The following is a 10,000-nucleotide window of genomic DNA, read 5'->3' as shown; positions in this document are numbered from 1 at the left end:
TACCAGGCTGGCCACATCTGGGGGCAAGCCTTTACTGCCGCTCCTGCCCTTCCATCTCCAGGAGACTGGGGTTGGACAGAGCCACCAGACTGGAAGCCACTGTGGACTACCCTTCCTGAGGCCAGCATCTCCTCTCGAGAGCTGCTGTGCTGTGGCTGCAGAAAAGGTTGCAGAGGTCACTGCAAGTGCAACAAGGCGGCCTTGAGGTGTACTGCTCTCTGCCAGTGTGGAGGTGACTGTGAAAACTAACAGTGACACTCACTGGGGCTATCGGCTGAGGCTCGGTGTGTACGGTACTGGACCGTCAGTGTATAGTTTGTGTAGTAATGACATTTTGTACCCCACTCTTTGTGTATTGAGTGTATTGTACGAGTGTATTGTGTACCACTATGTATTACCTACATATAGGGCTCAAGTTCGCGTAACGGTTCAGCTTTGTTTACGTATTTTTGAAGTAGGTTGTCCATATTCAACATATTATTAGGCCTTTCTCAGGGTCAGCAACCGCCTGATGACGGTCGGAGATTGACTCGACCGAGCGATACTATGGTAATAAAACTTACCGAGGACAAAAATCCGAAAAAATATGATGTTTTGGGTAAAAAAGGGGTATTTCCCCTATTTTCGCAAAAATTGTCATTTTAAGGTCAACCAAGGTCATCATAGGTCATCATAGGTCAAATATGTAGTTACCCTCAGAACGTCATAATAAATATCTTATTAATCTGAAAGCATTTAATCCACTTTTAAACACGTTATGCTGACAAAATTACCCTGAATTAGGTTATGTACATTTTACTGGCGGCCATATTGGAAAATGGCTGCCATTCGCCTCCTGGGCAGAGTTCATGATGGCCCCATATCTGAAAATCATCATATAGGCCTAGCCTAACTTTCTGCCAAATGTCATGCTTTTAACCCAAAATGAACAATTTAGTCATATATCCGCCTAGCTATATCTATCTTTCCGCCAACCTAACTTTGTCTACCTCCTTATCTGTCTGTCTTTCTAGTCCTCTCCATTTACAATCACCATTTTTCTTTAACTCTTATTTTGCCTGTATGTCAGTCTATATTCACCTTTTCCTGCACATAGATCTATCTTCGCGTGTTTTCCTGTTTTCCTACCTATACCTTCAATATGTATCTCAGTCTCTATACACATGCTTATCTATTTACCTATTCCTCTATACAATCTCACCTCCCTCTTTGTCTCTCTGTCTCTCCAGGTCCCTCCTTCAAATCGTGCTACATCTGTTCCCTGCGACGCGATAATTAAAGCCTTTAGCAGATTAATATTTTCCCATCACTCTCCCCACCTGCTGTTCTGTCTCTTTTTCCCCGTGTAATTATAATTTTCCCTCCTTGTTCTCTCTCTCTCTCTCTCTCTCTCTCTCTCTCTCTCTCTCTCTCTCTCTCTCTCTCTCTCTCTCTCTCTCTCTCTCTCTCTCTCTCTCTCTCTCTCTCTCTCTCTCTCTCTCTCTCTCTCTCTCTCTCTACAGCTTTCCTCCTTAACCTTTCTTCTCCTCCTTCTCCCTCCAACTAAGCTTTTTTTCCTCTTACTATTTTAATTTCCCCTCTCTGTTACCTCTCTTTCCCTAATATTTCCTTTCTCTAGCTTCCCTTCTTAACTTCTCGCTTCTTTTTCTCTCTTTCTTTTCTTTTCCCATTTTTCTTGTGTTGTGTCCCTTCCTTACCTCTCTCTTCTCTCTTTTTCATCCCTATTGGCATTAGAAGAGAAGGGTAGCGTCGTAGGAGGTGAAGTGATGATGCATAGATTACTAGTTAGGCTTTTTGATGTAAGAGGGAAGGCTGGCCAAGGGCAACATGAAGCGATAAAAAGGCTCACTTAGTTGCCAATCCCATTCAAGGTCTGAGAGAGTTAACCAATAAAAACGGATGTCTTGAAACCTTCCTCTTATATGAAGTCTTGTAATAGGAAGAAGGAAATACAGAATCAGGCAGGGAATTCCAGAGTTTACCAGAGAATGAATGAATGAATGGTTGACAGTAGTGGTTAACTCTTTCATTAGGGACAGAGTAGAGGTGAGAGGAAGAAGAAAGCCTTGCGAGAGATATTCCAGAAGTTATTTAAGAGGAAGTTAAAGGAATTATCAAGATAGTTTTTTTTCTTGAATGTGTTAATGTCTTTGTGTCTTTTTTTTTTTTTAACGCTCTTGTCTTACTTTTTTATTTGCTTTTTTTCTCCTGTTTTTTTTTTTCTTTCTTTTTAGAGTGTGCAGTGTTTCCCTCGATTTTCTTTTTTTATTTCGTCTTTTTTCCTCATCTTTGTTATGTTCTCTGCATTTTCTCATTTTCCTCTCTCTTCTTTTATTTTCACATGTTTTCTTCTTCATTATCATTATTACTTTTTTTTTTTTTTTTATATACATACGAATTTTGTATTACTTTTAGTTCGTGTTTTACTTCTCATTTTTCCCTTCACTCACTTTCCTCTTCTAATTAGTATTCTTGCCTGTTTCCCTCGTTCGTTGTCCATTTTATTGTGTATACGCTATTGAGGTTATGTTATGGGTCCTTTATGCATATTTATCTTAATACATTTTTTTTAACGTTTTCCTTACTTTCTCCTTTTCCTTTTTCCCTTTTTCCTTAAGCTCTTGTTGAAATTCTTTTTAGGCTTACGATTCATATTTTTCCTCCTTATTTTCTTTACTATTTTTATAATCTATTTTCTATTCATCCAGTTTTTCCCCTCATCTTTCTTCACCATCTTCCTCAAAGGCCTAAATCAATACTTTCCCAGCCTTTTCCCCTCAATTTTCCATTTTCCGTTTGATCAGATTTCCCGGAGACAATTTTTTCTCTCTTTTTTCTGATCGTGTTCCTATTAGGCCTAGCTCATTACTTTCCCCTTTGAGACGTTACTCTTTAATAGTCTACTAATTTAGCCTTTCCCCTCTACTTATACTTCCCCTTTTCGGCCCTCGAGCTCCTTATCCTGACATAACACCCTCTTTTTCCCCTTAAATTAGTGCTTCTTTGTTGTCTCTCTCACCTCCCCTCGCCTCTCCGGACGTTGCACTTCTCTTCCTCTCTCCCTTCCACCTTTTCCCCTCGTATCCTTTCTTTCCCTTATTTCCCTAGACGCTCTGGTTCATTCTCTGCAGTCAGGGATATAAGTTTTCATCCACGTCTTTATTATTTCCCCTCGCTACACTTGTCGAAAGGTTATTATCACTTTTATTTCCTCTTTTTCCCCTTTTTCGTTTGCTTTGTTTTAAATTCTTATGTTCATTACAGTTTGTTTCTCTATTTTGCTATTTTTTTTTTTCTTCACTGTTTTTATATTCTGTGATTATCGATATTTTTTTTCCTCCTTGTTTTTTTTTTTTTTTTAATGCTGATGTTTTCCTTTCCAGTAAAGAATATCTTGTTTTTTTTTTTGATTGTCTTTGCTTAACTTTATGATTATTCCTATTTTTTCCCTTGTTTTCTCGTGTTTCTTTTTCCCTTTTCATCTTACCAACTAACTATTCACCAGTTTTTCCCTTTTCTCTTTCTTTTTCCCATTATTCTTATTTTCATTTTCTCGTTTTTTATTTTCCCTTTTCACCTTACCAACTAACTATTCACCAGTTTTTTTCCCTTTCCTCTTTCTCTCTTTTTCTCATTATTCTTATTTTTATCCATTTCTCTTTTATCATTCCCTTGCCCTTTCAACACTCATTATTATTTTTTTGTCTTGGTTTTCGTCTCTATTCCAAAGTAAATGTTTTCTTCTATGTAATCTTAATATTCTTTTTATATTTTTCTTATTATCTCAACATTTTTTATGCTTTTTTTTCTATTGTATTATGTTTTTGTCAATATAATAATACATAAGGTAATTTTGTTCTACGCCCACAACGTGCATAGTGGTTCAAATCTTGTGATCCTTGGTAAGTTCCCAGCGTAAGGGAAATATGTTAAAAAAAGATTCACATACACAACTGACAAATCAAATAGGAAATAAGTAGAAAAAAAAAGAAATATAGAAAGAGACAAAAAAAAAGGATTATATAAACGAGAGAATAGAGAAAAATAGAGACGAAAATAAGGATACATAAGCGAGAGGATAGAGAAAAAATAGAGACGAATAAAAAGGAATGCATAAACGGGAGGATAGAGAAAAATAGAGAAAGAGACAAAAAAGAAATACATAAAAGAGAGGATAGAAAAAAGAATGAGACAAGAAAAGGAATACATAAAAGAGAGATAAAGAAAAATAGAGAAAGAGACAAAAAAAGGAATGCATAAAAGAGAGATAGAGAAAAATAGGAAAAACTGAAAACTCAAAACAACAGAAGGCAAATCACAACACGAAGGAGAGAAAGAGACAATTGAAAAGAATACGTTAAACTGATGATAGAGGAAAATATAAAGACAAATAAAAGGAATACATAAAAGGGAGGATAGATGAAAATAGGAGAAACAGGAAACTCGTAACAACAGAAGGCAAATCACAACAAGGAGGAAAAGAAACATATTTATGCGTCGCCAGCAGAAGCAATATTGTGAGCAGCAGCTTGTCATTTTTGCACTGCTGTATTTAAAGGCTAATTATATATAGATATTAATTATGCATACAGAGCTTACACTTGCTTTCAGAACTCATTTACAAAAGGTTAATTTTTAATCAGGAAAAGTGAACCAATGAAGAGCGAATGAAAATATTTTTGAGTCGATGCTGTTTTTGTTTTGTTTTTCTTTCCGATACATTAATCCTCTTAGTATTTAGATGCATTTTTATTTGATTTATATTAGGAAAGGTCTGTGGAGGTCAGAAGATTAATAACCAGAATCTTCAATATTTTAATCCCTACATAAGTTTCTGAAGTTTCATAAAGTCACTAAGTAGTAAGCAGAATGAATATGGAAACGCGTCATAGCACTGAAGAGGTTGAGATTACCATGTTTTTCCTCTTATTTCCCTCGACTCTATGGTTTATTTTCTGTATTTACGGATATAGATTTCCTTCCAATTCTTTGTATTTCCACTCACTACACTTATTGCTTCTTTCCGTGTGATCAGAAAAGGCGTTCCAGTCCTTCAGGTTTCTAGATACAGCTGGATATGGTACAGGACAAGTCAAGTACATTTTTTTTTTCCTTTTTCCTCATTGCGAGTTTTGTGCCTCCCCCCCCCCCAACGTCACACTTATTGCTTCTTTCCGTGTGATCAAAAGGCGTTCCAGTCCTTCGGGTTTCTAGATACAGCTGGATATGGTACAGGACAACCCAAGTAGATTTTTTTCTTTATTTTTTTCTTTCCGAGTTGTATTCTAGTCTTTGGGGTTTCTAGATACAGCTAGTTATGGTACAGAAAAAGCTGAGTACATTTTTTTTCTATTTATTTATTTTTTTTTATTCCGAGTTTCGTGGCGCCCTTTACTACACTTATTGTTTCTTTCCATGTGATCAAAGGAAGTATTTCAGCGCATGATAAAGAAAAAAATTAAGTGGATAGTTTTTCTCTCTTTTTTCCGAAATTTGTGGCCATGATCGACATAATGGAAAGAAATATTACTGACATGACTTCTAAAGGTTTTGAATATTGCGATGATGAGGGAACACTCGTGAAATGAGCAAAACTTTAACAGATTTGTATTTTGCGAACAAATATCCATTAATTTCTCCATTTTTCCCTCATTACTTCATGTCATTACTCTTCCCAACATTTTCCTCTGTTTTTTTCCCTCCATCCCAACGCTCAAATTTCCCCCTGCAGTCAAGAGTTTTATTTTTCCCTTAGCTTCTCCATTTTTCCCTCACCACACTCTCAAAAGGCTATCATTAACACGTTATTATTTTTCTTCTTTTTCTTCCTTTTGTTCCAACACTTTCGCCTCTTTTCCTTTTCTTATTCATATTTGCTCCCCTTTTACTAATTAAGACTGCATCATCGTCCCTATATCCCTTTCCTCTTTGCTTTGTCCCCTTTACAAACTAATTATTTGCCAAGCTCCATCTCCTCTCCTTAACTCTTTTATTTGCCATCTCCTCTTTCTCTTTTCTTTGTTTGTCACTCCTGAAATCTCTGTCATTATTCCCTTTTCCTCTTTGTTTGCTCTCCCGTTTCTCTTTGTCTAGTTAGTCTCTTTTAATTGTTGTCTTGTGTCTCCTTCTTTCTTCTTTTCTTTCTTGTATTTTTCTTTACATCGTCTGACGCTTTCTCAGTCTTCCCCTATTGTTATATTCTCTGTCTCCTTCTTTTCAGCTTTTTCTCTCCAATTTCTCTTTACTTTTCAATTTCTCGCTTATCTCTCTTCTTATCTTTTTCTTCTTCCTTTTTGCTTTTTTTACTTATCGTCATGCTATCTGCGCCTTTCTGGTTTTATTTATTCATTTTTCATTGGTTTATGTGGTTTTTCATTTTCTTTATTATTGTTTTCTTTATATTCCAAAATTTATGGATAGTCTTTTTTTTATTCGGTAGTGGTGTCAATAATTTCTGGTTTAACCCTCTATTTTTGTTCTGATAAGGTTGTTTCAATCCTAAAACAGTGTAAGTACTTGCTAAACATCCAGGTAGGCAGTTCTCTTAGATTGCAACACCTGGAAAAAAGAGTTGAAAAAATGGAAGAGATAATTAGATGAAAAGAAGGAAGGGATAGGAAAAAGAGGACAAGATGGTAGAAAATGAGAAAGAGAAGTAAAAAATGATAAACGCACATGTAGAAAAACAATAAAATAATAACACCGTAAAATCAACACCAAAATAAAATCAAGCAAAATAATGAAAATAATAACAAATCAAAACAATACAAAAAACGAAAGAGGAAAAGAAAATGATGGGAAAATGTGCCCCAATATATCAATTACTGTGGCGAGGTTACACGATGAAGGAAGGAGGAATCAGGTGTACTTCAGGTAAATAATTCATATCAGAGGTGAAAAAAAGTTAATTCTTCACATACATTGGGTCGTGAACTTCCTCTACTCTGTGTATTTATATCTAACTGTATTGTAACTCTGTATGTTTTGAATATAAAGAAAAGACTCGATTGATGTCACTTCCTCTACTCTTTGTATTTACCTCTAACTGTATCGTGACTGTGTGCTGTATATAAGGAAGCTAAATTGGTGTCACTTTCTCTACTCTTTGTACATATCTCTAACTGTATCGTGACTCTGTGCTGTATTGTTTATAAAGAAGAAACTCAATTGATGTCACTTCCTCTACTCTCTGCACTTATCTCTGACTGTATCGTGACTCTGTGCTGTATTGTTTATAAAGAAGAAACTCAATTGATGTCACTTCCTCTACTCTTTGTACATATCTCTAACTGTATCGTGACTCTGTGCTGTATTGTTTATAAAGAAGAAACTCAATTGGTGTCACTTCCTCTACTCTCTGCACTTATCTCTGACTGTATCGTGACTGTACTGTACATAAAGAAGAAACTGTATTGGTGTCACTGCTCTCGTCATATTCAAAGGTGTCACTTGATATGTTCGTTCTCCATTTTCTCTCCTGCCCTATCACTCCATCTGCCTCCTCATTACTCTTGCGTCACCTTTCTTTGTTCTCTTCCCCTTTTTCTTTGCCTCTATTGTTACTCCTATGTCTCCCTTTATTGTTTGCTTTCTCACTTTTCTCTTTGCTTGATGGTTCTCTGTCGCCTCTTTTTTTCTATTTCTCTCTACTCTCATTACTTTTTTTTTATTCCTGTCACTGTTATTCCTTTTTTTGTTCGTCAGTTACTATCATACCATCATTTTTTAATCTCCTTTTTTCTATTTTCCCTTTCTCTACTTGATTATTCTTCCCTTAATTCTTCTTCAATATCTCCATGTCCCCTTTATCCCGATTTATCATTACGCTCTTGTTTCCCTTCCCCTGATAACATGTTCATTCTTCTCTTTCTCATTCCTACTTTTTCTTCTTTATTTTCCTTTTACCTCACAACACTTACTACCTTCACATAACCTTTCCTTTGTTGCCTTTACTGCTTCTGTTTTTCCATACATGACACCCTCTCTGCCCCTCTGGCTTTCTCTGCCTCTCCTTCTTTACCTATGTTTCGTCAGCCGTCTTCCAACTCTCTATCATTATATTTTTTGTCGCTTTTTGTCTTTTCATCTGTTTTTTTCTATGTTCTTTCTTTTTCTTTCTCTTTTTACTCTACCTTTTTTATTTCCTTTATCGTTGTTTTGCATCTCGGCTGACGAACTCTCTCTCTCTCTCTCTCTCTCTCTCTCTCTCTCTCTCTCCGTAGTGCCTCTCACGCCCCCTGTCGCCCACCAGCAGGACCTCAACACCCCGTAGCTGTCCCGCGGTGGGCAGATCAATAAGTACCTCGCAGCCTGCCCGGTCACCGTCCCCTGCCTGCGCCTTGCCCTCGTCTCTCTCTCTCTCTCTCTCTCTCTCTCTCTCTCTCTCTCTCTCTCTCTCTCTCTCTCTCTCTCTCTCTCTCGTTCTCGTTCTCTCTTGTATTCGTTTTATTTTCCATTATCATGTTTCGTTTTTGTTATTTTCTTGTTCTTGTTCTTGTTTTTAGTTGTGAATGATCAAAATGTAATAGAAGGAAGAGGAGGAAGTGCAGGGAGTAGGAAGGGAAAGAAGGGTGATTAGAAGGGACAAGGAGGAGGAGGAAAAGGAGGAGAAGGAGGAGGAGGAGTTAGAAAGGCGGGAAAAGACAAAGTGAAAGAGGGAAAGGAGAAGAAAGAGACGGAAAGATGGAAAACGTAGGTAAAAAGTAAGTTAAAAAAAAGAAAAGAGATAATGAAGATGAGAGAAAGGAAGGGGAAGGGATACGAAAAAGACAAGTTGGTAGTAAAATGAGAAAAGAAACGCATATGTAGAAAAAAATAAATAAATAAAAAATAAACAAACCAAAATAAGGGAAAGGAAGTAACAAATCAAAACAATACTATACAAAAGGAAATAGGAAAAGAAACTGATGAGAAAGAGACAACAAGGAAAAGATAACCAAAATAAACAGGAACACAACATAATGACGACGAAAAAATAAAGGAGGTAACATAAATTCTATTGAGTCACAGCAACATAATCTGCTTCGGTGGTGCATCACGCCACACAAATCTTCTCTGATAGAGGGAGAAGAAAAAAAGTGATGGGGATGATGAAGAGGAGAAACATCAGCAGCTGGAGGAAGAAGGAGGAAGGAGAGGAGAAGAGGAAGAAGAGGAGGAGGAGGAAAAGGAGGAGGAGAAGGAGGAGGAACAAAAGAACAATAGAAAAGAAAGAATGGAACAATATTAAGAGATGAAAGAGTAGGAGGAAGCGAACAGGAAGAGGAGGAGGAGGAGGAAGGGGAGAAAGAAGAAAGTGAAGATGAAGAGGTGGTAAAAAAAAACATAAAAGACACGAAAGACGCGAGAGAAAACGAGGAAAGAGAAATAAATGAGAAGGAAATAAAGAAAGAAATTAGTGAGGAGGAGTAAGAAAGTTGTAAAGAAGGAGATAAAGGATAATAGACACGAAGAAAAAAAAGGAGGAGGAGGAGGAGGACAAAGGGAAACACGAAAAAAGGAGGAAAATGGAGAAGGAAAAAGCAAAGGTAACAAGGGTACATCAACCACCACCACCACCACCACCCACCAACACCACCAAATTCTCCCCAAGCTCCCACGTGCATATAAACTCTTGTGTCACGCCCTACTAAGAAGAGAATGGTGCCCGACTGGAAATAGCTTGACGCGTGGCTAAAAAGGACACATTAAGGGTCTGGAAGCAGCTACCTGGGCCCTGGAACCCTTGAACCCTTAAACCGTCCCTATCCTACGCCTGGAAAGCTGAGTTATCTTGCTCTTGTCTGTGTGTCTGTGTGTATGTGTGTCTGTGTGTCTGTTAGTTGAGGGGAGAAGAGTGAGATGGTGTTATTTGTTTTTGTTGAGTTTCCCCTCTTCTCTCTCTCTCTCTCTCTCTCTCTCTCTCTCTCTCTCTCTCTCTCTCTCTCTCTCTCTCTCTCTCTCTCTCTCTCTCTCTTCCTTTTCTTCATTTGTTCTTATTGTTGTTCTTGTTATTCTTCTT

The sequence above is a fragment of the Portunus trituberculatus genome, chromosome 21 (assembly GCF_017591435.1).
Source record: "Portunus trituberculatus isolate SZX2019 chromosome 21, ASM1759143v1, whole genome shotgun sequence".
NCBI lineage: Eukaryota > Metazoa > Arthropoda > Malacostraca > Decapoda > Portunidae > Portunus > Portunus trituberculatus.
This window is presented reverse-complemented; position numbering follows the sequence as displayed.